Raw genomic sequence first — 27,293 nt, forward strand, 5'->3', positions numbered from 1 at the left:
GTTTATTATTATTTCACGATTACAAAAAAAAACAAGTCAAAAAATACAAAATTGAAAGTGCAATGAGTTGTTGAAGTGGGGGGTACAAAAAAAATGGCGCGCCAATGTTGTCACGATTGCAAGCATTTTCAAAATCAGAAAAAAAAAAAAAAAAAAATTATTAATCTACATAAATGCAGCTATCGTACTAACTAAAAAAAAGTCGAAAAAAAAATTTTTTTTGCCAAATTACGGCTGTCCGAAAAAATAATACGTTTTTTTTTACTTTTTGGACGTTTCTGAATTTTTTAAAAATAGTAAAAATTATTATTTCGTTATAATAATAGTTCGTGCGATAGAGACATGTATTGAGAAGATTCTCACCAAATTTCAAGTAAATCGGTTCAATAGAACTTGAGAAATCATGTCAACCGTTTTGAAAAATGTAGTTTTGAGAAAAACGCGTTTAAAGTTTCGAGTAAAATTCGTTCCAGCCGAGCCAGTATTGAAGACGTGTCACTAAAATGGCTATATCTCTGAAAATAATTGAAATTTTGACTTGTCCTTTTAAGGACACATTCTTGAAAGGTTAAGCTTTGAAAATATAAAAAAAGAAAAAATCGATTTTTTCAAATTTCTACACTAGAATACCCCCTTAAGTATACAGGACAGTATTAGGAATGGTTTCGCGTATGCATCTATGTGCATGAATTTAAATGTAACAAGCACGCGCGTCCAAGAGGTTGGTAATTGGTAATTAGTGGAAACGCACTCGGGCAGACATCGACGCGCGTTGACCCGGCTGGTTGTCGGTCTCACTCGTCTGTCGTCAACTGCTGCGCGCTAATTGCCTCCCAGTTGAATGAGATCATCAGGCCCAACCCTAACCTAACCCAACTCGATTCGATATCGTTAACTCATCGATCACACCGTGCGGTGTTTCTTACGGTCACTTCGTCAATCGAGGTTGTACCGATTGTGAGAGATATTTCACTTCGTACACAGTCGTCTGAAATCCTATAACCTTTTGCGGCACAGCGTTTTATTCGTATATGAGACGCCTTTTTCCAATCGGTTATTCAAGATTTATGTCCAATTTTTTAAATATCGCTGCCATTACTCGCTCATGTTAGACTCGCCATATTGAATTTTGAAAATTTCTCAGATCTGACCCCATTTTTTGACATAAACGACTTAGAGAATCTTTCTATACCCAGTTTCAAGGAGTTTGGCTGCAAGGAAAAATGTATACTTCGATGGGTTAAAAGAATTTGGTATAGTTGCAATAATGGTTCGCATATTTTTGAAATTACACGAAAACGCAGCACAGGTATACCTGTTTAGTGTAAAATTACAATTGTCAACGTTAAGATTTTTTGGTTACTACACAGAAGAAAATGTAGTATGAGTGACCATAATCGAAAAGAACAGTGACAAGCATCAAACTTTCTGGTTACCTAGGGTGCAATAGGTACGTATAGCAAGGTTATTTTGTTGCTTTATTTGAGTGAAAAATGTACTATTTACAACAACAACGCTGCATTTTATTGTTATTGCGCTAATATTCAAATGTTACTCGTTTTATTTACTAGTTCCCATAACAAAATGAAATCTCTCTCAGCATATGGAGTTGTTGCAGTGAATTTCTACGGTTTTCATTAAAAAGTTTGATTTGAACTCAAAGAAATGAAATTCAGGATGTTGACTATACCGTGATGCTTATTTCATGTAGATGTACTTGCTTTTTTCTTGATTTCCACGCGAATTTTATGTGACCGGATGATGGAAAATTTGTGACATTGAAGTGAGTAGTTTTTCACATCGCAAGCATGCATACCTTTGCTGAATTCGATTGCACAAACTATCGATTTCACATTCTGCTACATATAAATACAGTTGGGCTATTCTGTATGTATAAGAGTGTATATATATATATACTACATATATTAGGAGATGTAGGGACGCGAAAGGGACTGAGAAATCGCTGAAGGGGCAAATTTTACATCTTTATATACCAAGTCGCATCTTTATAAACTGAAAGGACGAAAGAAAGAAATATATTCAGGGCGCATGATTTTCGAAAGCAGCGGAAAAAAGACAGGCATTTATAATGGATACGGATTATTGGTATTACCTATATACATTTCAGTGTATTTTTGTCGGTGAATGTATTCTCATTATTCAGTACAAGTCCACCGAGCATCCTTTTCCCCTCAAACATCCTGTTTAAAAATCAGAATGTACATAAAAAATATTTTCACACCAGTATAATCATCAGGTCTCGGTGACTTGCAGTTCCGAACTTTTTGCAATATGTATTTACAATATGGAAGGATTTAACTGTCGGTTTTAATATCTTTCAATGATTTCGCGACGGTGCGTCACCTCGAAACGCTGAAATTTAGGAGTGAGACGAAGTTAGTAACGTTACCGTAACGATGCATGTCCAGGCAAAATTATGACTTTACGAAAGTTAGCGAACCATTATAAACAAAATGTACAACAGGTAATTCTGAAAAGCCAACTCCTTGAAAGTCATCTTAATATTGCCCGATAACGATCCTTTCACCCGATGTATCGTTACCTCAACGTTACCGACTTCAGCCTCACCAAGATCTCGGATAGGCGAGGATCGGCTTCTTCCGCACTGTTTGATCCCCGTTATGCCAGGATGGGAAAAGCAACACGCCGCCACCGGGTGCAGTCATGGCAACCTGCCTTTGCATCGGGCAGCTTCGAACCGACGCCGTTTCCTCGTGCTCGTTGGGGTTCCCGGCAATCAATATCCCCTCATCCCTCGGCCAAGAGCGAATACCACCCTCCCTTTTTCCCCCTTCGTTTGTCCGGCGAGTCGAGATACGTCTAACTTCGGCTTCAAAGCTACCCTCTTTGCCTGACGCGATTACGATTTAGTCGCAGGTCAATCCGCATGCGCAATGGATCGTCGAGCGAGAAATTATTATACGTGTTGTTGAGAAAAGACTTCGGTGAAATTTTCGTCAAATGTAAAGAATAATAATAAATATATATATTAGGCTGATTCAAAAAAAACGGCTAATTTTTTTTTTCAAAATCCTCACATAAAAACTTCCGAGAAGGTGTGAAAGGACGCCTGTAAAAAGCAGAGCCCTTAATATTATTATTAAGAGGTCGCGCATCGGGAATTTCTATTTCCCGTTCAAATAACACAGGAATAAATTTTTTTAAATTTTGCAATATCGTATTTTTGCAACGGCTCATTGAATTAGCGGACCAAAGCATATTTTTGTAGGAAATTTGACGCTCCACAAAAAAAGTCCTTACAAAGTTTTCGATAGTCACACTCCTTCAAAAGTTATTCGAGGTCAAAGTTGAACTTACAAAAAAATTCAATGTTTTTTTTTTTTTCGATGATACTATGAATCCTTTCTCATTATTTTGTTATAAAGATATATTTAATAAATATATCTTACTCTAATTGGACTTTTTCAATCATTAATTTTCCCATCGAGTCAATATAAAGTTACCTCACAAAAATGCGATATTAAATAATAAACATGTTATCATGGAGAATCCGTAACTGATGCACTTGACTATTTAAAAATGTAATTGTTCCGAAATCTATCCTCTTTATAACAAAATAATGAGAAAAGATTTATAGTATCATCGAAAAAAAAAAAACATTGAATTTTTTTGTAAGTTCAACTTTGACCTCGAATAACTTTTGAAGGAGTGTGACTATCGAAAACTTTGTAAGGACTTTTTTTGTGGAGCGTCAAATTTCCTACAAAAATATGCTTTGGTCCGCTAATTCAATGAGCCGTTGCAAAAATACGAAATTGCAAAATTTAAAAAAATTTATTCCTGTGTTATTTAAACGGGAAATAGAAATTCCCGATGCGCGACCTCTTAATAATAATATTAAGGGCTCTGCTTTTTACAGGCGTCCTTTCACACCTTCTCGGAAGTTTTAATGTGAGGATTTTGAAAAAAAAAATTAGCCGTTTTTTTTGAATCAGCCTAATATATATATATATATTTTTTTAAATGTGGTTAGTTCAGGCAATAAAAATAAACGCATTAGATCATTCCTGTCAAACAATCCCTTCGACAATATTTATCGCAATGTTATTATTTGTGCTGAGAAAAAATTTACATGAAATCTTTGAAGATATTCGTAACTTTTAAATCGCCTGACTCGATGAGCTCGAATTTGAATCAAATTTGAAGTTCAGGTTTCCACAGATGCGAAATTTTTTTATTTCTTCGAAGTTTTCCCCTTACTTGGATTGATGGTCGACTGGAAATCGCTACTATTTATCACTTTTACTACGGGATAGTTGGACATTGAGTATCGAAGAAGGTTTTTTGCTTCCGAGCTACCGAAGATCTCTGTTTAAAAATACAAATATAAACCATATTGAAATTATAAAGTGCAGAAGCTTAGATATCGAGGATTTATTTAAAATCATTTGAAAATGATGTAAAATCTCGAGGATTCTTTCGGTTTCATTCTGTGATAGTTTATTTTGTTAGGAAAAAAAAACAATTTTTCACAAAGCAACTGCTTGTACGTGTTAAAATTTAAGATGAAAATTATTTCTGAAATCAAGCTTAATTTCTAAAGCGTCATAATTTTATCAATTATAAAAATTTGGGCTGGTATTGTGAATTACAAATAAATGGTTGACAAATTTTATAGGCAATCATTAAATTGCAAGGTGGAGAGCAACTTTCGTTCTTTATCCTTCTGAAAGTATAAAAATTTAAAAAAATTCGTCTCTATTCAAACCAATATCCAGAAAAGTACTAAATTCAATCAATCAAAATAGGCAGGGTGATACTCGATTCACGAATCTTTATCGATACTAAAAATTTCATGCTAGTCGTAAAAATGATAAATTCTACCGACAGGCCCCCTTAACCGCGAATTTTTGTTCTTTACGTAAAATTTTTCGACAAAGATCTGTATTGCAACTTTCCAATATTCTCATATTTTCGGTATGATTGCAAAACTTCGTCACTGTTTTGATCATCCTTACGTACATGCAAATAATGTTTTAACCCCAATTCCTGACGAACTGATTTACTGATTTCCACGAAATTTGGGTGAAAAATCAAGTACTTGGTAGAGATTACAAGTAAATATTATTCGAACGTTCCACATTTCCAGTTTCCAAGATAGCTAGAGTTTATAAAGTTCGAACTTTCGGAATTTGACACCAAATATTTTAGTATTCATGATTTTATATCGGCTTAAATTCAATTTTTCGTTCGCTGTAGAATTCAGAATAAAAAACTTTTTGGCTGACTTAGATTAATGTCTGGAAAAAATCGAAGTGTATAGAGCTTTAATCGAGTGAAATAAAACTGTCACGAAACTTTTTAATCTTTTATTATATATCACGTTTAAACCGCCACCGTTTTATCAGCCTTCAGAAATTTATCGTCGTCAATTCGGATGTGACGTCACGTTACGCGGGATACGAACGAGTATTTTGGGGTCCTGATGGTGAATTTATGTTACGGAGGGGAATCTATGAACAGCGGCGGGAAGCGTTTCTGGGAATAGCATGAAATCATATCTAGAACGTGATATGCATCGATTTTGGGGATTCCAATTCACTTTGCTGGGGTGATTCCGAGCGATTTTGCACGGATTATCTCCCGCATTGATTCCTCCCTCAATCGTTCAAAATGGTATTAAACGATTTTGAATGTAGCGAAAGAAAAAAGTTCATTTGAATTTATGAATACTTGAACGAATAGAAAAGATTCGTACGACAAATTGCATTAACATTTCCTTCTCTTGTACTATTGTGTGTAAAAAATAAACAACTCGGGGAAAATTGTTTTTCCCTGGACGTTTGAGGAAACTTGCGTTTCTGTTACTGGGAGGAAAAATTAGTGCCAAACAAACATGGATTACGTATTTCGAGGCCGAGTGAAAATTCTTTCGCATGCTTTGCCTGAAAAATGATTAATCAATCGTAAGCTAATTCTTATTGATATTTCAAGAGAAAACAAATTACGTACTTTATTATTCATCGAAAGAGGGTGACGACGATTCGGGGCGCGTAGAGCCTCGACTTTTGTGTTCAGCGTTAACCATTAATAATTACCAAAAGCTTGAACCGTCGTCTCGTTCGTTGACAGCGCAATTTGTCTTCGCTTACTTAATGAAGCTTTAAATAACGGTTATTCTCGCATTATTCTCTACGATATTATTATACGCGCCCGTTCCATTATTTTCACTTTCTTCATCGTCTACCGCAGCTTGTCCTCTGCACGTTCAAATGCGGATGCATTTATTGCGGTTTCTTTTATTATCGTAGTAACAACGACGAACGAATGGCAGAATCTTGCTGCCGCAATTCCTCGAGTGCACGTTGGTTAGGCATGTTTTTAAAGATTCGACTTGGTTCGATGAGCTTGAAGCAAAACGGGCCTAATGAATGCGCTACTGGAATATCGCGTTATGCCAACGGTTGTTACGTTACCTCGCTAGAAATCGAAAGTATAAAGAAGTGTATTTTATGCTAATCGATTTCGCACCGTGAAGCATTATAACGAACCCATTACACCTCTGTGCCATAATAATAAATCCGTAATTTTTATCACATCGAATAGAGCGGAAGTTCAATTTTTTTTCTTCTCCATCTGGAAAATGAAAGAATTTGTTACATAAATCGAGATAATTATTCTAATGCGCTAGAGAAAGGATTTTATTATCACAGACAACATTAACATGGATTATATTTTCTAGAATTGAATAAAGATGTTTTATACAAGTTACACGATAATTCATACTTAGCTGGATCACAGAATTTTTTGACTCTTTAAATGAATCTACAATTGGAGATAGACTTTGTGTTACAGATTTCAAGATTAAGAAAAAAAAAAAAATATGCGAGTAGTCAAACGGTAAGAGACATAAAATATTTTAAACTATTGTTTTATCGGAAAACGCTTCATTGTTATGTAAAATCTTAACTTGTATTTGTACCTTTGAAGCCCTCATTCCGCCAAATTTTTGTTGTGACATGTTGATTTCGATCAAATTGTATACATTTGATACCCATAAAATGTTCAGAAAATGAAGTATTTCACTTCATTTCGCAGAACTCCGAATCCTCGACTCGTAATAAAATCTTATACAAAGACAGTGACCACACGGTCTCATGGATTCAGCGGAATTCTTCGTTCGCTTTTTTGCCTGAGGTCAAACCATCAGGTACGTGGTGATCCGTCTTCTGCGACGACAGAATATCTTCATGTTCCCAGACGCATGTCGTGTGAAATTAGACGAATGCCATTGAAGACACTGAATACTTTCTTCGTGCTAGGTCATATTATCATCTCAGTATTATTACTGCCCAGAAACCATCTTCCATTGCATTGCCATGTAGTGTAACTTGTTTGTTGTTTTCTTTTGTGCGCGTGTAGTCACATTCAGGTAACATATACAGACTTCTCCGACAACTGAAGTCCAGAGTCATCTGCAAAATCGTAACAATTATGATCTAGGAGTTTGTTGATAATTGCTCGATTCGATTGATGTTATGAATAAATTTCGGTTCAGTGCCACCACGTTGAACAATATCGGTAATTTACCAATGTTTGCAGTGCATGTTTCATTTGGTGCGGGTCGAAGTTGCGAACTGTCAAAATCCCGAATAGTCAAACCTACGAACGTTAGCAACCTTCACACAACTTCTTCCAATTGTTCACTTGATTCGAATCAGTGCAAATCAAGATCACCCAAAATACTTAACACTAACAACAAATTGACCAAAATTAGCCGGTGCGGACTTTGGTATATGAGAATGTTGAATATCAGATACTGTCGAATTGACACCAAATTATAGTCTCCAAGAGTCCCCGTCAACATATTTCTTACAGTGTACTTCATCCAGTACCTATCGTTAAGGGATGATTGAAACAACAACATACCGTCTGTAGGTACACAACATAGCTGCTCACCGATAGTAATAGATTTTTAGTGCCAGGGATGGGATTTCGGGTAGGTGAACTCCGATTTCGTGCACCCTCGTAATTCGAAACTGCGTGTCCCGTGGCTTGCCAGGCGAATCTGAGGCCCAGAAGGGACGATGCGTAGTTTGAAAGGGGTCGGGTTGTTGATATCCCCCCGTAAAGTGGGAAACTCCGAGGTGAAATTCATCCTCGAGACAAGCCAGGGCTTGGGCCTTGATTTGTGGTTATCTAGCCGAGAGCTTCGGCTAATCAAAAAGCGCTCCTTGTTATAGCTCGGTGTGCGTTTTACCCCCGGTTAATTAGCAATTAAGGAACTCTGCTCCCCCACCTTTGTACCTAAATTACCCTGGTGAACTAAATCCGGAGAAATTACACGCCGCTTTATTTGTGCATAACGTAAGGCACCAAGGCTTGGTCGTGTTGTGCATTTAACGTAAGACGTTCAAGGAAACGCGGATTGCGGGTCACGAATCTTTCTTTCCGTGTTCAATTTTGTTCCCCTAATTTAAACTTTCAGGTTAATGTATCGTTTGTCGGGGAATACATTTCAAGACCGCGCGATAAAAGTGCCTAATTTTATAAGCCCACGTTTTTGTCGTAAATCGTCCCTCGGCTCAAATATTTTCAAATTTATTATGCAAATGTTCGGACAGAATCAAGTTGATAATACTCAACGTTCGCTCGAAGATAAACTTCAAATAGTGGTAAGAACATTTTTAAACATTGCAATAACTCTGTACCGATAAACGAATATGTGTTTTCATCATGGAACTCACTATCGTTAATTTTTTCAATAATATCATCGTTTTTGCACATTTACGTACGGCTACGAGTACGGCTACAACTTTATTTCCATCCTGTAGACAAGTTTATAACCAAGCTCTGTACTTGGGTTGTTTTAATATGAATTTTTTCAGGACTTGGTCAACTATTGCAAATTCTCTTTTAACGGTTAAATTTAACTCACCGAGTGCTTTAACTCTATTTTCTTTCTTTCAAAGTATTCCCAAGGGTTCGCAATTTGCTCCGTAGATGCGATAGATCACGTTATTTTGTCAAGCATTGTGATCGATGCTCATCTCAGTGCCAAACCATTCAACATGTCACTCGTGACCATTGAATTATAAAAATCTGCCGCTAGAGGTGTCTATCTTCTTTTCTTTCCCACCAAGGTAAGACACTTTCAAAGCTATAACCTGGCTTTGAGAACTTGAAGAATTTTTTCCTATCTTACTTTGTTTGTGCGTGAAGCGAAGAGGTGCCTGTTATGGGGAGAAACCGTGTTTTCCTGACAAGAGCTGCTCCCGTTTCACATACCTACGTTTTTATCTCCTGGGTTTTCAACCTGGGGATTAGTTCTTACCGTCAATTTGAGAAACAAGTTTCATTGATGACTCGCGAATATTGTTTTGGGCGCACGCCTCAGCAGTACGAGACATTTTTTGGTGATCAATTATCGCGGTATTGTTTTCAAACAGTGGTGAAAATCTTCCCGTATTTCTTCTCTCTCCTTTTCATTCTGTTCCTCATGGCAGGCATCCAAGTGAAAACTCTAGTACCAAGAAATACCAATTTTCTTTTACGACACCAGGTCGAGGTCTTGGGCTTGGGTTTGAAATATACTGCAAGTTTCATGGCCTGGAATACTGAACCTCAGTTACACTTTCGCTTGAGATGTTTCTCTCTGGATTTGAAAGCAGCCTGCGTTCTAGTTATCAGAATTTTTAAACCAATGAGGAAATCCTCCTCGTTTTAGTCTGTTCTTTTTGTTTTCGTTTAGGGTCAGAGAGAGGGCTGTGAGATCTATAAGATAGTCTCTTACAGTGTTTTCAAAATCGTTCCTGCGCCAGGCAGCGGTAGATAATAATAGCGAAGTTCGATCACCGCTACCTGCATCCGCTTATCGGAAATTTCGAAGGTAATTAGTGGGAATGAGCAGTTGGTGCTTAATGCGATTATTGAAGCTAATTTTACGTTGGAAATGCCGCTGCTTTTCGGCGGGTATTGAATTCCCGTCCCATTGGAATTGCAGCATGATCGTCGATGCGGACGGCCAGTGTCTGATGAATATGTATGTGTACATAAAACTACTGCACTTTGTTGTAAATAATTATACAAGCGCATCAGTGCTCAACTAGCGAACTAATTATACGCGGTGATTAAAATTAACGATGCTGGGTCTTTTTAATGTCATCAAAGTAAAGGGTATCAGTTTTTCGGAATGTTTTTAATTGTTAAATGTAAAACCTTGGCTAAGTAATTACATCAAATATATTATACCTTGTATGAATATCGCGATGAGGATGTTATATACAGTTTTTCGATACATTCACAGTTGGACTGTTTCGGATTTAGTATGCTAGTTGTAATTTGAAAAATGTCTGTAAAACGGGATTTATTATTCATCATGTTCTCACGTTGATAAAACTATGAAATAAATGGAGTTTATGTCGTGTTCAAAAACATACATTGTTACTTTATTTTCTGTAAATTTTTATCAGGGTACGATAAGTATGTATGGATTAAATTTTACAATTGGCTATAAGCGTCTTTAGTGTGATTCGTTTTCAAGACGAAATTATTTAATCGATATCAAGAATGTTATACAGCTTTGAACATGCGTCAGCTGTTCGTTCAGTAACACAATATTAATTATTTCATACTGCAATTGTACAATAAAAATATCTCATATGACTTACCGAATAAAAAACTTTCTGATTCCCATGTTATTCCCTACCTCAAGAGTATAACGTCTCTGCCTTTATTGATGTCTCCAATGAACCGCGGTGGCGAGCATGCACAGAATTTTTCCTGGCCATGAGCCACGAGGATATTTATGCATGTACGAGTATAGTGTATGAAAGACCACGTATGGGATTGTCGAAACGTGAGGCGTTGGCACAATGGCTTTGCATATAAACCTACCGACCGACGTTACTCATGGCTTCGAATTATTAAAACCCATTCAAACGGCAAAGTTTGTCACGCAATTTCTATATATACATATATTTGTGTATGTATGTGTGTGTATACAATGGACAATACGGTTAGTGAATCACGATCTCGTGTATTATCTGCGTGTATGTCACACAGGTGTATTCAAGTACATTCATGGCAAATACACAACTGAAGCGACTGTCTCGCTACTCCACGAAGCATTACAGAATTGGACATGGAAGTAAGACTGAGAGTCTTCTGTACTTGAGCACTTTGATTCAGCTTTTATCGTTATACGCTGAGGTATTTTATACTCGTTATACACACACTTTGGGAGTCCGTGGCGCAACCGACTCCACGGACAAAGCACTGTTAGAAAATACATTCGCCATTAAGCACGGGTCGTCAATGATAGCGGAAATGATTAAGTATAGAATAGGGATACACTTAGTTATCCTATGTAATATATATGGACTGCCAATTGTCATTCATGCCAATTGTTGGGAAAAACCGATGCGAATATGTGACGTGTCTGCCGAGTTTCTGAGAACACTACACATTATGTAAAAGCTTTTTCTTCATCATCAATGCGGTGATATTGGCAATTGAGGTTAATTCGGATACCAGTAAGAACAACCGATGCGAATTGAAAAAAGTGAAAGATCAGTCCGGCGTCTGGAGAGAAGTATTTATCCTCATTCGTAGGAAAGCTGTCGCAGCAGGTAGACGATTCATGGAAGGTACCTTTGACTGTCATCGATGTACTGGTGCCATTCTATTCTGAAGTCGAATTTGCGGACCATGGGATTTCCGGTGCTCATACAATGGTGGCTCAGCAAGCCATCGCAGCGGTAGGTATGTCACGTTTAACAACAACAAACGTGCAGTGCTTATGGAGGAACTGTGCAGGTATGCGTGTGCTGCGAAGGGTCTAATTAGGTCAATTGCTCGATTGTTGTGAACCCATGCGCCGGATCGCGACAGTGGTCTTGAGCGTGCGAGTTGCTGGATAAGCGAGTAACAACGGTCGTCGCGATTTGCGAGAACCGCGCTGTAGCGTTTGTAATAACGGAATGGACACCGGTGGACACTCCTTTCACCCTGGGCACAATTACACATTCACCTAACGTGTTACACCGTGTGCGCATACGTGTACATTCGCAGACCTTAGGTTTGATTATGTAAAACTCGAGCCCTGTGGCGTTGTACAAACTCTACCGGATGATTCATATATCGGTGAAAAATTTTTGTTTTAAAAAAAAATCAACAGCGACTGGGTGATGGGTCTTGAGTCACAGCCAGGTTTTCAAGTTGCATAACTATCAGAGGTTAGTATATCGTTTCTCATCTTTTTTTACTTTTGAAACTATCGGAATGACCAAGCCAGTTAATCAAACGACTCCAGGATAACGAAAATGTACTAGTTCGCTAATATTTCGATTCTCTGTTAATGTATAGGAACTGTTTGAGAATGATTCTGTTCTAGGATTCCTCGAACACATTTCCTCAAAAACGGGGAGAACATGGCGATATATCCGTAGATTTTTACGAGTATCGATGCACTCTTGAACCTGAATCTTCCTGTGCATTAGATAAGTCTAGACATGCTTGTATCCAGTTCCGTGTCTCCTTTTGTTGGACTGTTATCGTATACCTATGGATATTGTACGCATACCGTATCGTGAACATCGGTTTCCTCCTGCGGCTATATCTACACAAAGGTATGGAGAAGGAGAAGGTAGAGAAAGAGAAAGAGAAAGAGAAAGAGAGAAAAAGAATGAATGGGTAGGTATATTTACCGCGGTGCCCCTGCAGTGCTGCACCGGTGCCAGCCAACTTCCGTTGGACACATTTATGCTCTTCACGATCTTCATGTTCGATCGACCATGCTTTCCGATTTTACAGTAGCCTGAAAAGCAGAGGTACAAGTCTGCGGTGTTATGCTCATGAATAGACTACTGTCATTCAGTTGAGAATGACTTGATCTGGCGCCGTTTCTGTACGTACGTACATATCAATGTAACCACCAACTGTGTAGACTATGATGTCGTTAACGATATGTTGGAGTGCCGATGTCGACGGAGTAAGTAAATCGTTTTTGACACTCTTCCTCTCTCGGGTAATGAAGTAACTTAAACCTCTGGCACATGATTATGGAACTTGAAAACGTGCTACTGTGGCCATCGATCAAAATTATGACTCGCTTTTGCAGGTTTTTATGACAAGCTATTCATTAATTTATTGTTTGAACTTCTTTTGGTAGTCATTTATACCCTAATATTATTTCCCAAAGTTTGAACTCGATGATATGATATCCCTTCGCAGTGATTCTATCGAAAATGGAATTCACTGAGTGAATCTCGAAACTTGAACCGTAGCCTGGGGTTTGAAGAATTTTTGAAGGGGCTACTTTATGTGCAATTTCCGCATCGCCTGTTCGCGGCAGAATTACATATCGACGTACGTAACAAACGTTGCAGCAGCTCGCATTTCTTATCCCTTTCTTCTCGGCTGCGGTTTTTTTCTTATTCTCTACTTTCCTCTCTACTTTTTTCGTCTTACTTCTTCGGGCTTAACCCGTGCTGCTCTCCTTCTCTCTCCCTCTCTCTCTTCTCTCTACTCGCTTCGCTTCTACAGATGCCTGCGAGCGTAACACGCGAGCAATACGATAAACAAGCCAACGGTTAAGCTCGCGTATAATAAGCTCATTGTCCGTACGGAGGCAGATCGGTGCTTTCCACACGCATGCAGTCGCCCAGTTGCATGCGTGCCCGTTGGATCGAGCCGCCCGCTATTCGTGACCCAAGAAGATCGAAATTATCTGCATATACATAAAGCTACTGGCTCCATTACACACGCATACGAAGCGGCTCTGGTACGAGTACGCCATAATTATAGTGCAGGCACGTTAAGATGATCTTATAGTTCGCTTATTCGTAGAGTGCGAAATCAAGCAGGTATCTTTGTATTGTTGTAGAGTTAAAACATCTTCTTCAATGATGAGCCAAGCTGGATGTCATATCTTTTTTGTGATATCAAGAACAGATCAGGAGTATATTCAACAAATGTATTGCGCAGGTTTCCAGTTTTTTATAAGTTAATATTTGAGCGTAACGTTCACGGGAAACGACACGAACAGTCCAATTCTTGATCGCTCAAGGCTAGCCGTAATGGATTCCATGAATGTATTGCAAAATTAATTCAAATCGATGATTCTTCTTTGAGATAGTCCCAAAATGCGTTGAACTAATTTCGTGTACCGGAATATTCAGATTAAGCAAGCCTGGTGCATACTTACCGATTTTGGAACAAAACCAATTCTCACACAGTTTTCAAGTTGTTGCTTTTTCTGATGGTACATATTGAGAAACATTTTTCGAAGTATTTCGATGCGTTATGAAAATTTAACCTTTCTGGAATTGCAGAATGGAGTAAAATGTATTTAAGTCTCAGGAGGATGAAAAATTTGTATCCTGAAGCAAAAATATAGTTTGAAACTGTAATTTTCACCCTCAAATGTATAGTAAGAAAAGATCGCAGTAACATATGAGGCAATTTCAACACTTGACTAGAATTACCTTATTACGATTCAAAGGCATCATATAACCACTATTCAGTTTTCTATACTCTTGAGTGTGATTATATTTTGAGTTGCGATTGCCAATTTTTTTTTAACGATATTATCATTTCTCGTTGTTAAACGTTACATATCTGAGTTGCAAACTTGTAACTATCAATGAAGAAGCAGCTTCGTTCTAAACGTCTGCGTTTTCCCTTGCGAATAATTAATTTTCTCATCACGAACCTCTCCAAGCGTCCATGCCGTTATAAAAACGGGGCATAAGGCACAGTCTCATAGCGATACACCATAGTGATTACATCACCGTATAGTTTAAATCTACGGAGGTCATATTCCCATAAAAGTTGACGCTATATGATGTGCGGTGAAAAATGGATGATTATGGTTACTCCGTACAACTTTCCTCGCAAATAACGAGTCGAAATGCACCTTAAGAGGATTAAAATATACCTTGGAAATCGCGAAACGTGACTTACAATGAGAAACCACAAGGTGAGTTTTCTCCGGCGCGTTTTGCGGTCGGCGCCACGGCACCGTAGGCGACATTCGAACTGAAACTAAAAAGTGAGTTTAGAGTATGTCGTAGAGACAGTATGAGGCACAGTGTAAAAGGTCAGACAACTCAACTCGACGCCACGGTCGATCCCCCGGGCAAATCTATAACTACGTTGCAGTTTCATAATTTTCTTGATGGAAACGCGCGTGCGCTGTACATATCGGGAATGTAGAATGCATCTAGTCGAACCACGCAGGCGCTGAAGCTTGACCCAACGTGGCTGCAGGTGCTCGAATCACGGCTATAAACTCGGGTCCGGGTATCCGGTACACCGCCCTGTCTCACCTGTCCTGACAAGTGGACACTCCCGCGTCGCCTCGTGGGAAACTAATGAATTCCCCTTATTTATGCTCGCCCCTGTGTCCTGTGGGGCATTCCGTGGAGTCAGAAACGCCCATGACCCTCGCCATCTTCAACTTCCACGTTCGATCACGCGGAGGAAACTCGGATCACCTCGAGAACGCAGCGTGAGTAATGCGCGGTTAGGTGAGATACTGTCAGGTCGACGATCTGTCGAAGGAAAGGATTGCAAAGTGAAACTGAAGCTGATCGGGTTCGATATGATGAAAAGAGTTTATGTAATGTAGAAATAAATTTTGGAACCCTGCTTATATTAAACTGTAAACACCAAATGTTCTCACCAAAACATTCATATAAATCTCGAATTCCCTGTAAAATGTTACTTGAGATTGTCAATGGGGAACCAAACTGCCAATTTTTGAAGCTTGGTGGTAACACCATCGTTGGTTTAAAATTCAAATTCAAGCATACAATATTAACTTAAAATTCATTTTTCTTTATAGAAGATGTTTTTTCTTCACTCGGAGAAAAGTACCATGGCAAATTAACCTGTTTAAATTCTTCAATCGTCCAAACAAGATACTTTTTCATTTTGGAACACCAGAATTTCGCGGCAAAGTAGACCAACGATTGTGCGCCACCTGCAATCAGTTTGATAACTGTGGTCCCCCATCGGTAAAAAAAATATTGGGACTTTTTTGGATAGTTCTAACTAGAGTAGCTTCCGTGTCACTGTTCGACCTGATTATACGTCCCATAAATTTTCCATATCAGGGGGGTTTTTTCGACAGCTGGTCATCATCATTGATTCAATCTATGATTGAAATTACGTTATCGCACGACAAGTTTCATAATCACGTGAATGACTTGGATTTGCGAAAGTTCTAAATTGGAACAAAGAAAACCTTGTAATCAGATACCATGGAAGTCTGGTGATTTATGCATGTTATTGACTCTGGTCTAGATTTATCACAGCACTTCATACCAATTAAAAGAAGAGAATAAATATGCTGAAGGTTAGTACGATACGAGCGACGAGTTCATCTACGTTATATAGCTAAAAGCTCTTGCGCAAATTATCACAATGGGAAAGCAAGTCACTCTTGGCTCACTTCTGCGGCTATGCTGCTGCTGGTGCTGCCGATATAGCGGCGACACCGCTCGCTCTTGACAAATCACTTGTGACAGTCTCGTATTTCTTGTAAACTCTCGCTTTCTACTTTATTACGAGTGTAACACGTATTACGATGAAAGAATGACGATTTTTCTTTGGTTGTGCAGCTTGTTGGATTTTTATTTCAAATTAGTTCCTGGCACTTGGGTATTATTGTGTGTTTGTGTGTGGTTATTTTCGTCCAGAAGTATTACAAAACTACTTAAAAACGTAAATTACGTAAAAACTAAAATTGTGATTCAAGCACATAATCTTCCCTATCGCCATTACAATTGAATCAATGTACTTACTCGGTATCTCACGGTAGATAAAGGTAATAGGAAATTAACCTGTCTGTTATACTTGGAACAGAGATGTGTTAAATAGTTCTACGAGAAACGGAAAATCGTAAAGGAAGTACAAAAGACCTCTGGCCTCTTCAGAACTTTTACTCATGATTTAGTGTACAATCTTTCGAAGTAAAAAATCAACGATCAAACTGATTAGGTGAGAATAGAATACGAAAAAAATAGAGAAAAATAAGTCCAAAAGATCAAATTAATAAGCTTCAAACAACCTCTGTACGGTAGGTAGGAAAAAGGTGAACAAGTTTTTTTGGTCCAAATCCTAGAATATGAGTCCGTAAAACAGAAATTTGGAAATTATTTCTTTTTCATTTGCTTGCAAGATTCGGAGACAAACGAATTTCAATCGGTATTAACTTTAGAATAGTAACTCGTTCAACATAATTTTTTTTGGTTTACGGGAATCGAACATTGTTTGTTAGTGTTGCAAAAATGGAACGCGAATGATTCGACTCACAGTACAATTAGAAAGAATGGTAAGAAACGGCGAACGACGTGTTCCGCTTTAAAAGGTCAATCCTGCCCATCTGAGAAGACCAAGAATCGTGCGGTCATATGATTCATGACTTGTACTACTTGTTTTCATTTCTCTACTTTTATTCTTGATTAAGTAATTATTCCGTTGATTCTTCTCCGACGCGGAACGCGTCCAACCCAAGTTGCGGAATCTCGCTGACGATGACTCATTGATGTCATGCGTGAATATTTTAATTTGCGAATGACGGTATAATGGAACGCTCGCGGTAAACTCGTAAGTATCTACATACTCGGTGTATTATGCATGTACGTACTCACTTGCGGGCTGCTTCTCCGCGTGAATCATGAACCGCATGATCAGGGATTGGTCGTGGTGACTAATAAACCTGCGGGTCAACACCGCGAAGAGTGTCGTTGAAAAATCAGGACCAGTTCACCGCCAACTCCATATATATTATACACAAGTACCGTAATTCATAGACTTTATTATTATGCCCTTCCGCGATGAAATATGTTTTACATGTATGTTGATTTAAGGACTTCCTTTAACGTCGCGTTGAAGAGTTGAATTACACTTTGAAAATGGGCAGGATCAAGCGTTGTTCCTCTTTGTAATTACGACATGAATTTTTCATGACTATAATTTTAGACGTTGCGAAAATATCTACAATAAAAAAGATTACGTTAGTGAAAAGTTGAACGTTTTCTAAATCTAATGATAACTGTAGAAAACCTCGGTTTAGTTCTAGCAGTTATCGGTAAACCATTCTTGGTATCCAACGGAAAAAAAATCTTTTCAAAACGCTGAATTCATCTGTAATCTGTATTCATTGGGGAATGAATGACTTGCCTCTTACAACGTGTACCTAAAAGTATTGTCAGTCTTTAAAGATTACATTCTGATTCTTTTTCTAATTCGGTTGTAAAGGTGATAAAATCTCTGATCAAATTTCATCTTCGCACCATCCGAAGAAGACTCTGAATTTTATTTCATTCCTCGATGTACTGAGAAACTGGATCGAACGTTTTTTCACCATACTGTGAATGAAAATAACAAGAAACAACGTTCGACGGCAAGAAACGGGATAAAATGAGACATTACGTGAAGAAAGAGTCGGGACGTTATTCCGCAATGCGATTCCCTAGTTGCGTTATGAAATTCCAAAAATCAAAGAAATCGTTGTGCGATGTTCCTGCATCTTGCACCGAGGTACTCGGCTCCATCTATAGCGCAGACGGTATTACGAAAATCCTGGTCTACCGCAGCAAAATATATCCTGCGCCTGGTGCACCGTACTATTATATTATACATATGTGGATCTATATACCATTCATTTTTGCCGCATTACGGCTGCCTGCAGTTATACATATGTACACGTATGTGACCTATTACCGAAGAAACATAACCTCTAATTGGTTATAAGATTAGATATCAGTCTTTTGCATTTCATTACAATGAAAATTTCAAGCTGTTGTTCAGAAGTAATTCGATCGACCATCCGTAACGGATCCGGTCCCGAATTGACGGTGAATCGACCGGACCGTCCGAATCAAAAGTTAGGCAAAGAGAAAAAAAAACTGCTCCAAAATTCTCAAGAAATGGATCTAATTGTGCCGATGATAATGAACACGAAACTGTGCAACGGAAATGAATATGAATGAATTAGAACGATCAAAATAATTGAACTGGTGTTTTTGATACGACTCCAGTATTTTTGGGCTCATTTTGCTAGCTGATCATATTCGCACAAATTCTATGAAAAATATTCAGGAAATATTTTCTTTCTTCAACTTTTGAATCAGACGGTTTGGGGACCCATTCATCCTTATAAGAGACGAACGTACGATGGACGTATTGTAGGTTTTTCTCACTTTAACTTGACTTCGATGATGTCCCGGTTGCATTTTCTTTCTCCCATGCCTATACTTTGGATAACGGAGACCATCAGCCTCGTCAACCTGCATGGGTGGATGGCTTATACTCTCCTCATACGGTACACTCTCTTATACCTTGAATGCATTAAGATTAGGTTGTCGCCGCGGCAGTGAAGAGTGTTTTTAGTATTTTTCCTTGTCAGCTGCCAAGCTCTTCGTACGAAGAGGGTGCACTTCGATCGGCTTCTTTGCATCAATTTTCGTCTTCTCCTTTAGTGTTTGTTTTTGTTTCCCCTCTCCTTTCCTTCCTTCTTTTTAACCTCGTCCTTGTTCCTTGGTAGTGTTTTCGAGGACGAAGTAACCTCGAAGTGGGTTTCAGCTTCTTCGTGAAACACGCTCAACTTTCGTTTGATTGCGTATAAAGCTAAAAGCTGACCATTGGTCTCGGAATCTTACAGGCATGTGTATGACGTTGACTTTTGAGTATGAAAAAAACAATATCTTTGTCCGAAACTCCGAAGAAATTAATTTTTCTGTGTCCGTGAATAAAAATTTTGCCACGAAGTTTCAACACCCCCGGGGTTTTGTACGAGAATTTTTTTTTAAAGAAAACAGTTTTCCGCGACTTGATTTCACGGTCTTAGTTTCACATTTTTTTCTGCTGATTCTCACATTTTAGGGTAACTCTTTCACGAGCCAAATGCGTTCAATTATACACTTGAAATATCAAATCTGTTCCAGTTTGTGGATATTGATCGACGTAGGCCGGCAGCACTATGGAGACCACCCCTGACCTTTGGCCATGCTGCGTCCCTCTCTCTTTCACTTTACAGCTTTCTACTCGCACTTCAAAGATCCCAGCTTTTCTCATCAATCAAATAAGCTTTGCGTTTCTGTATTCGTCGTGAAATTAACCTAATCGAAGATAGACTCAATAACTCCACCGTACAAGGATGGGAGGATGGAAGGATGGTTGGTTACATGACAATAATAAATAAATTGATCTGGACACCCATATATAATTTAACAAAATCTCAACAAAGCGTCAATCCATTGCTACTGTATCGCAGCTTCTGATACTGCGTTATAAATTATAATAAATAATGAGTCAGTACTTAAAATTTTGAGGGTTTGCTTCTCTACTAATTGAATCCACTCAAAAAAAAAAAATATGTATAAATAAATATATAAATAAATAAACAATTACCACTTATTCAACAACTTGACTTATTTTATCAGACTCGCGCTGATTCTGATGAATAATTTCACACGAGTAAATTTGTAGTGTATACTTTAATTTTTTGATCAATTTAACTTTTAGAAAATTTGCAAACGGTGCAATGGAAAAATTCTCTCGCATTACTTCAGTTTTATAGAACTGAGATATAATTAAATTTAAATTTAATTTGAAACGATTGGTTTTTTGACCAGATTTACGTTTGGATCATCTTTTTTTTTTTTTTGTCGCAACTCTCAATTACAATATTCCACCGTTGCAGAAAACGCGCATTACACAATTTGGATGGTTATTTTATTCTATTAACTTAACCTAGTTTCTTTTGAATATATAAACCGATACACGGAAAAGTTTGCTTGAGTTTATTCGAAACGACTAAAGTCCATCTAAATACGCATCAATGTGATTTCGGCATTAGCGTAGAATTTTTCTGATACTATTGAATTTTATCATTCACTCGATGTAAAATACAAAGTCAGTTAATCAGAGTACAAGTAAACGAATCTTACGAGAGGTTCACGAAGTCGCATAACTGTTACTTCTGGAGAAAAAGAAAAGAAAAAAGAAAAAAAAAAACGAACCAAACCTTTCTTTCCCATCACAGCGCAGACAAAAACATGCAGTTACAATAAGGTATAAGGAGGTATAATTATGTGCGACGATTCGCAGAGAATGACTCGTTATTTGATGTATATTCTCTTGATTGATATATATATATACGAAAGACGTGTGGGAGTTTGATTTAATGCGAGCGGCAGTAACGAACACCGTGAGAAATACTCCGGTCTCTCCATATCGCATCATATCTCGCGCACACAAATACAGACAATACACGTATACGCAAGGTACGCAAGAATTGCGATCGGAAACGCGAGGCTCTCTCGTTGCCGCCTGTGTCTCGATCCAGGGTTGCGTGATTTTGCAGCAGATATGTATCCCGAACCGCGGGAGCGGAGGAAATTCAATACACGCAGACCTTCTCTCGCTACTTTGACTTCTGCAATCCACCTGTTCCAGTTGCTTCCGCTCTTGGGACAGAAAATTTCTCGCGCAAACGGCCAATTCTTCGTCTTGCATCAATATCGAACCATGTTTTTCAAATTGATTCTGGGTACTTGTTTATACTCGTCATACGGTTGCATCTCAGTTCTCTGGTATATGGTCTGAAATATTAATTCAACAGGAATACATTAAGTTAGAATATCAAAAGAAGATCTTCTCAGGGGCGTACCAATCGAAAATGGCGCACAGGGCGAGCATCGAAGCTGCGCCTGTTCGTAAATCATCTAAATATGAACAGAAACACCAAATAAAACAGTCATAAATCTTACAAAAGATTTTTATTTTCTGTTTTAGAAATGACATTAATCAGTAAAAGTGCTCTCTCAACAGTGTTAAACTTTAAAATTGCACCTTCCTTGACTTCTGTGACGCGAATAGATTTCCGTACCATTCACTCCCTTTCGTTCATTCGCGAAAATTTGAGTCGAGTGATATTCGTTTGATTCAACTAAATGCTATAATAGTCAAACGCGGCGAACAAAGGCTTACTTAATTCAACAAAATACGTTTGCCGGACGAAATAATTGTAACCACTTAATGTAGAATTAAATCAAACTTTTGAATGATCATGCTATCGATTTCTTTGAGATTATCGGCGTGAGTTCTTTGCAATAATGTGAATATTGCATTGAGAAAATGTGTGATTGAAATTACGAAAAATGTGATTGAACACGACCCAATCGTTTTGTTTTAAAAACATGAAATTGTTGTGTCAATACAAATTCAGCTTATTTTAATTCATGTTTTGTTGAGTCAAGAGTGCAATGGTTGAAACAACCAATGAAATTTTTTGTTACTAAAATATTCTGCATTGACTGAACATTAGAGGTATTCAAAAGCGTACAAAATGTATTTTTCGAATGACATGTTTTATAATTTTGCTGACCCAAATTTTGTGGGATTTTCCCGATATTTAATGGGTTCAACCCGAAAACTTATTGTTCTATCATATGTAGCAGTGTAAGTAGAAATATCTGACAACAGTTATTCTATATCTACCGTCGATATTGATTTTGATAACTCCAAATTTACTTCAATTCTAGTACATGTATACATTGACAAATTTATCGTACGTTATCCGTATCTGACTTTCTATCGCACTACCCGGTTTTATAACTACTCTGAAGCTACTTCCGTAGCGAGAAAGTACGCCGCCTAGTGGCCGTTTGTAGTACTAGTATATAAAACAAGGCATCCGTCGATGCAAGGTCAATAGAATATGTATATTTAATGTTTCCGACGTTTCGGCTGGGCTGCCCGCCAACCATCTTCATGGCTTCCTTCCAAATGGCGTAACCAAGAACACCTAGGCCCACGGTTTTACATACAGGTCTGGAAACTCTAGTGGTGGGGGCTGAACGCTTAAGAACAGCATTTAATTCCCGTTGGGGCCGCTAGAGGCGGGGTGGTAGAGTAAGGTTGTTTGGGAAAGAGATACAAACAGGTCTATCATCTCTGTCTAACCGTATTATCGGTTCAAATGAGTTTGAATAAGATTTTGATGAAACAACCGAGAAGGTTAAAGCATATTTGATAGAATTTAGAGGCTGTGTCTGCGAACATTACCTTACGACAGTGCGAACTAGCAGCAGCGTCGAAAAACAAAATATACAACGTAAGCGTATTTCCCCCACCACACAAATTTCGATGAGTTTCAAGACCCGTATGTAAGACCGTGCCTAGGCCTGTAGAATGTCGTCCTTTAACCCCGAAGATGGTTGGCGGGTAGCCCAGCCGAAACGGTGGAAATATTAAATATATTCTGCTGGCTTTTCATCGACGAATACATGATTTTATTCAAATTACAAAAGGCCACGAAATCCATAACAAGTACTACTATACTGATGTTTGCGATGAATGTATTGCCTACTTATTGGAAAGCGTGTGGTGTTTCTTTTACCTCGTAAAAAAATTAGTGCAACTGATTCAACCAGTTACGCCAAACAAGCTCCGGTTGGATCAAAAAAGTGTGGCATTCGATCGACATAAGTTTTTCGTTGGCTAGGTTCATCTACTTACTTTACGTGAAGTACCTAATTGTTTTTGTCAACGAACATGCGACTTGGAGGAACAATACATAAACTTCAAATGAAATGATATTTAGTTAACTTGATTTCGGAAACACGTCAATAGGTTCACTCGACTCGATACTGCACTCGATCACGAAAAGAAAGGCTTTTGTTGAATCAAGGGATTCGCTTGACTAAATCATTTTGACAAAGTAACTAAATCAAAATTCTTGAATTAAAGTCACCCTATTTGGAACAAATAAGGGATACGAAATTGAAGTGAATGGACTTCAACATAATCAATTTTGTTTGTTCAAGAATTTCTTTTCCTCCGTGCACGCGCGGGAATTACGGGATTATATGAATATAAATTATATTGTGGTTTATTTTGATTTTAAAGTTTAATAATTTGCGAATTTTGCACCCCCATCTGAATTGTGCCCAGGGCACCTGCCTTACTTGCCCCACCCTATGTACGCCACTGGATCTTCTACCGTACTCTTATTTTCATCATCTCTAATTCATGTCGTTTCAAAAACAAATAACAAATTTATCCATGCACTTCTCATTCCAAACATTATCCAGATCGGAATTCAAGATATCAACGAACATTTCACTAGCTTCAAAGGATATCGAAAGTGCTTGAACGACCTCACCAGTTTTCCATCATTGGACTTCGTATTATTTTACTTTACAAAGTACCTCACATATGAAAAATATTTATGAGACCTTTATGGAACTTTTATCTTCTGGAACTTCATAAGCTTTGTGGGTTCCGAAGATTTTGCCGAATTCCTTGAAGCTTCGTATGTAGGAATCCGGAAACACTTCGCGAAATGAGAAGATTTCATATAATAATCTTTAGAGAGTTGGAGAAATTTGACGGACTTCATAACATTGTAAAGCCTGAGATATTTCAAAAGTTATCACAAGAAAGAGTTACATGAAAATTACGGCTCATCCCTCGTTTCACGAAGTTGTAATTAGCAACGATAAGGTAACGAAATATTGAACAAAAAAACACTATTTTGGAACCTTAGGATGACTGAATGAGTAAAATTTCGAAAATACGGGCATGTTTTCACTTTATCTACTACTGTTTCACTTATGCTACTTCAGAATTATTTTGAAGTTGAGTTTGCTGGGATATAAGGGTACGATTTTTGTCGCTCACGTCGCGTACTTCATTCTCATTTCGTTTCCCATACAATCTAAATAAATATGTTTTACCACCATGCCGAGATTGGTTCCGAACTAGGTTTCAAAAGACTTGAAATTCCGACCTTGCGCAGTTGCGTTGTTTCAACAAGAGGCCGGATTTCAATTACATAGCCTCGTTCATTTAACAGGCGATGTTCTGGGAGGTAAAACAAAGGCCGGTTCGCGACATCCTCGTCCGCTGACAAGTTGTACGCACGCATACACACACCAAGAGGAAGACGATGACGACTATAGATGAAACGGGCGGAAGCTGTAACAAAAGTCTGCAGTAGCCTTAATTATGAATGCCGCAAGGAATGCGACGGCAGAAGAAGGAGGAGGAATGGCTAGAAGGTGTAATTAAATAAATCCGACCGTCGGCTCAGGGAGGTGGAGAAATTCATTTCGCGAATCGTAGTTTGTCTTGAGAGATTCCTTCGGCAGATGAAATTACAATCAGGATTGCTTTGAGAAAGGAGAGGACTGTTCAAAGAAATCCTGCGGTCTTACCTACCTTGGCTTTCCCACTCTCGATCCCCTTTTCAAGGTATTTGTTCTTCCCCCTCCACGTCTCTTTCATCTTCTTTTCATCATCTTTTTCATCATCTTCTTCTTCTTCGTCTCTTCTTGAAGTAGTCACACCGGAAACGGGAAAAATGTTATTTGCATTAATACGTGGGCCGACGACGGCGTATTTTCAGGAGTGGATTGAACGGGGGGCGCTTTAACCCTAAAATCCCACCGCTCTCGACACTCTACCGGAGAGCATCAAACTCCCGAAAAAGGGTTCTTAACGCTTCTAACGACAGAGAAGTACATCCCTTTACCATGAAGGCACGAAGGGGATTAATTACACCCAAAGATTTCCGACTACCCGTAATTACTTCAAACTTCATATAATGTAGTGATACATTCTAACAGTGCAGTAACGGATCACTTTGAGGTTCGAGGGTTGCAATTTTAACACACTGTCTATTCGAAGGGCAGGCAAAACATTCATTTAACGCCGAAATTACCGGGAGTAGGCATTGAAATTTTAAAAAAAGTTCTCATCAACGCGAAACAGGGAATAAATCAATGTGTGAATTGGGCGAATTACCTGTATATTAGGCGGGAGTCGATGAGAAAAGTGGTTAGTCAAAATACTCAAAATTGAGAATGTAAAAAGTCAAAATACAAAGTGGTTTGTACAAGCCTAAAGATATGGAATAATATAGAAATTTTGGCTAACTGATATTTTGGATTTCTATACTTTCTTAATACCTCTTAATACTTCGGATTTTTCTGAAAGTTTTGATTTCATACTTTTTGAAAACGGGCTATAAGATTTTAAATGTAGAAAAATACAGAAATATCAATAATTCTGTGTTTTTACTTTTCTATACGTACTCCAGTTATATTTACATTTAAAATTTGATACTGATTAGATTCTGGCCTTTTTGGAAATTCGGTGTTCTAACCCTATTCTGTGACTGTTGTACTTGTCGACACTCGTTACATGTAATATTGACTTCCCTACACTCCCCAAAGCAGGAAGTTTCGTCGAGGCTTGTGTGTTCAAAGTCCACATCTTATCTCGAGGTGAAAATCAAGGCTTGAGTTTACAAATTCCCAACGAAACCATTAGCAATTTCAGCTTGGACTACCTTGCAGTTCCTGCCAAAAAAGAAAGTAAAAAGATCGATATCGTAACGGGGAAACAGATGACGCAGCATGAACGGTTATCGCAATTTCTCTTACATGTACACTTTGCTTTTGGCTACACATTTTCCCTCGATAACTACATAATATAGGTGTACACAAACGTATCGTCTTTTCACTCGGTTAAGTACAAAATCTAACGAAAGATCTATGTAAGCGTCTCTGCATTTGCCAGCTATGTACATGCGACTGACTGTTTGACGGCGCATGCGCGAGTTTTGTCGTCTCTTCATGCAGGTTGGCCACTTCAAGCTTCATCTGTCAAACGTGACCTGTGCAGCTTACGTAACTGAAGCGAGATTCGACAGGTTAAGTAGATCTGAAATAGTTCAGGCGGTGATTTGGAAAGACTTAGCAAACCTTTATTGTTGAATACGCGACGACTAATGACTGCTGCCAGTCATCGTAACAACATAATTTCAATCCGCTACTTCGTGCGGAAGAGTTTCATACGTTGGCTGCCCTGCCTTATGCACGAAAATATTGTGGCGTCACGAGCTTGCCGACGAATGGAGTTCGATTATTTTCCGCTTGCGCAGTCTGTCGCTTAGCGTGCTAAGTTTCACCGTTTCTTTTCGGCAAACGATGAGAAGGGAGACTCGTAATCCCGTTTAACATTTCTCCCTTATTTTTTCCCTCTCTATGCATGGTCGCCGGGGGGAGGTAGGCTGGCAAGAAAGAAGAGGGGCATCGTCCCCGGGCTTATCCTGCGAGGGGATGAAAAACGCTGAAGTGGGACGCAATGCATCATCGCGGCGGTGAAGGGGAGAGGGAATTTCGGAATGCGAGGCCTGTGCAGAACCCTTTGTACTTTGTTCAATTGTTTCAGCTCTGTTTGTTAAAAAACAAGGCTGACTCGAATTTACGACCCGCACGAAAACCGACTGT

At 38.4% G+C, this 27,293-nt stretch overlaps 1 protein-coding gene across 1 annotated transcript in view; it reads left to right on the forward strand.

The window, feature by feature from the left end:
• Positions 1-27,293, forward strand: part of LOC124301442 (ras GTPase-activating protein raskol) — a 241,148-nt gene that overhangs the window by 37,277 nt on the left and 176,578 nt on the right. The gene's annotated exons all lie outside the window — the stretch shown is intronic.

This window comes from Neodiprion virginianus, chromosome 3 (genome assembly GCF_021901495.1).
Source record: "Neodiprion virginianus isolate iyNeoVirg1 chromosome 3, iyNeoVirg1.1, whole genome shotgun sequence".
Classification (NCBI taxonomy): Eukaryota; Metazoa; Arthropoda; class Insecta; order Hymenoptera; family Diprionidae; genus Neodiprion; species Neodiprion virginianus.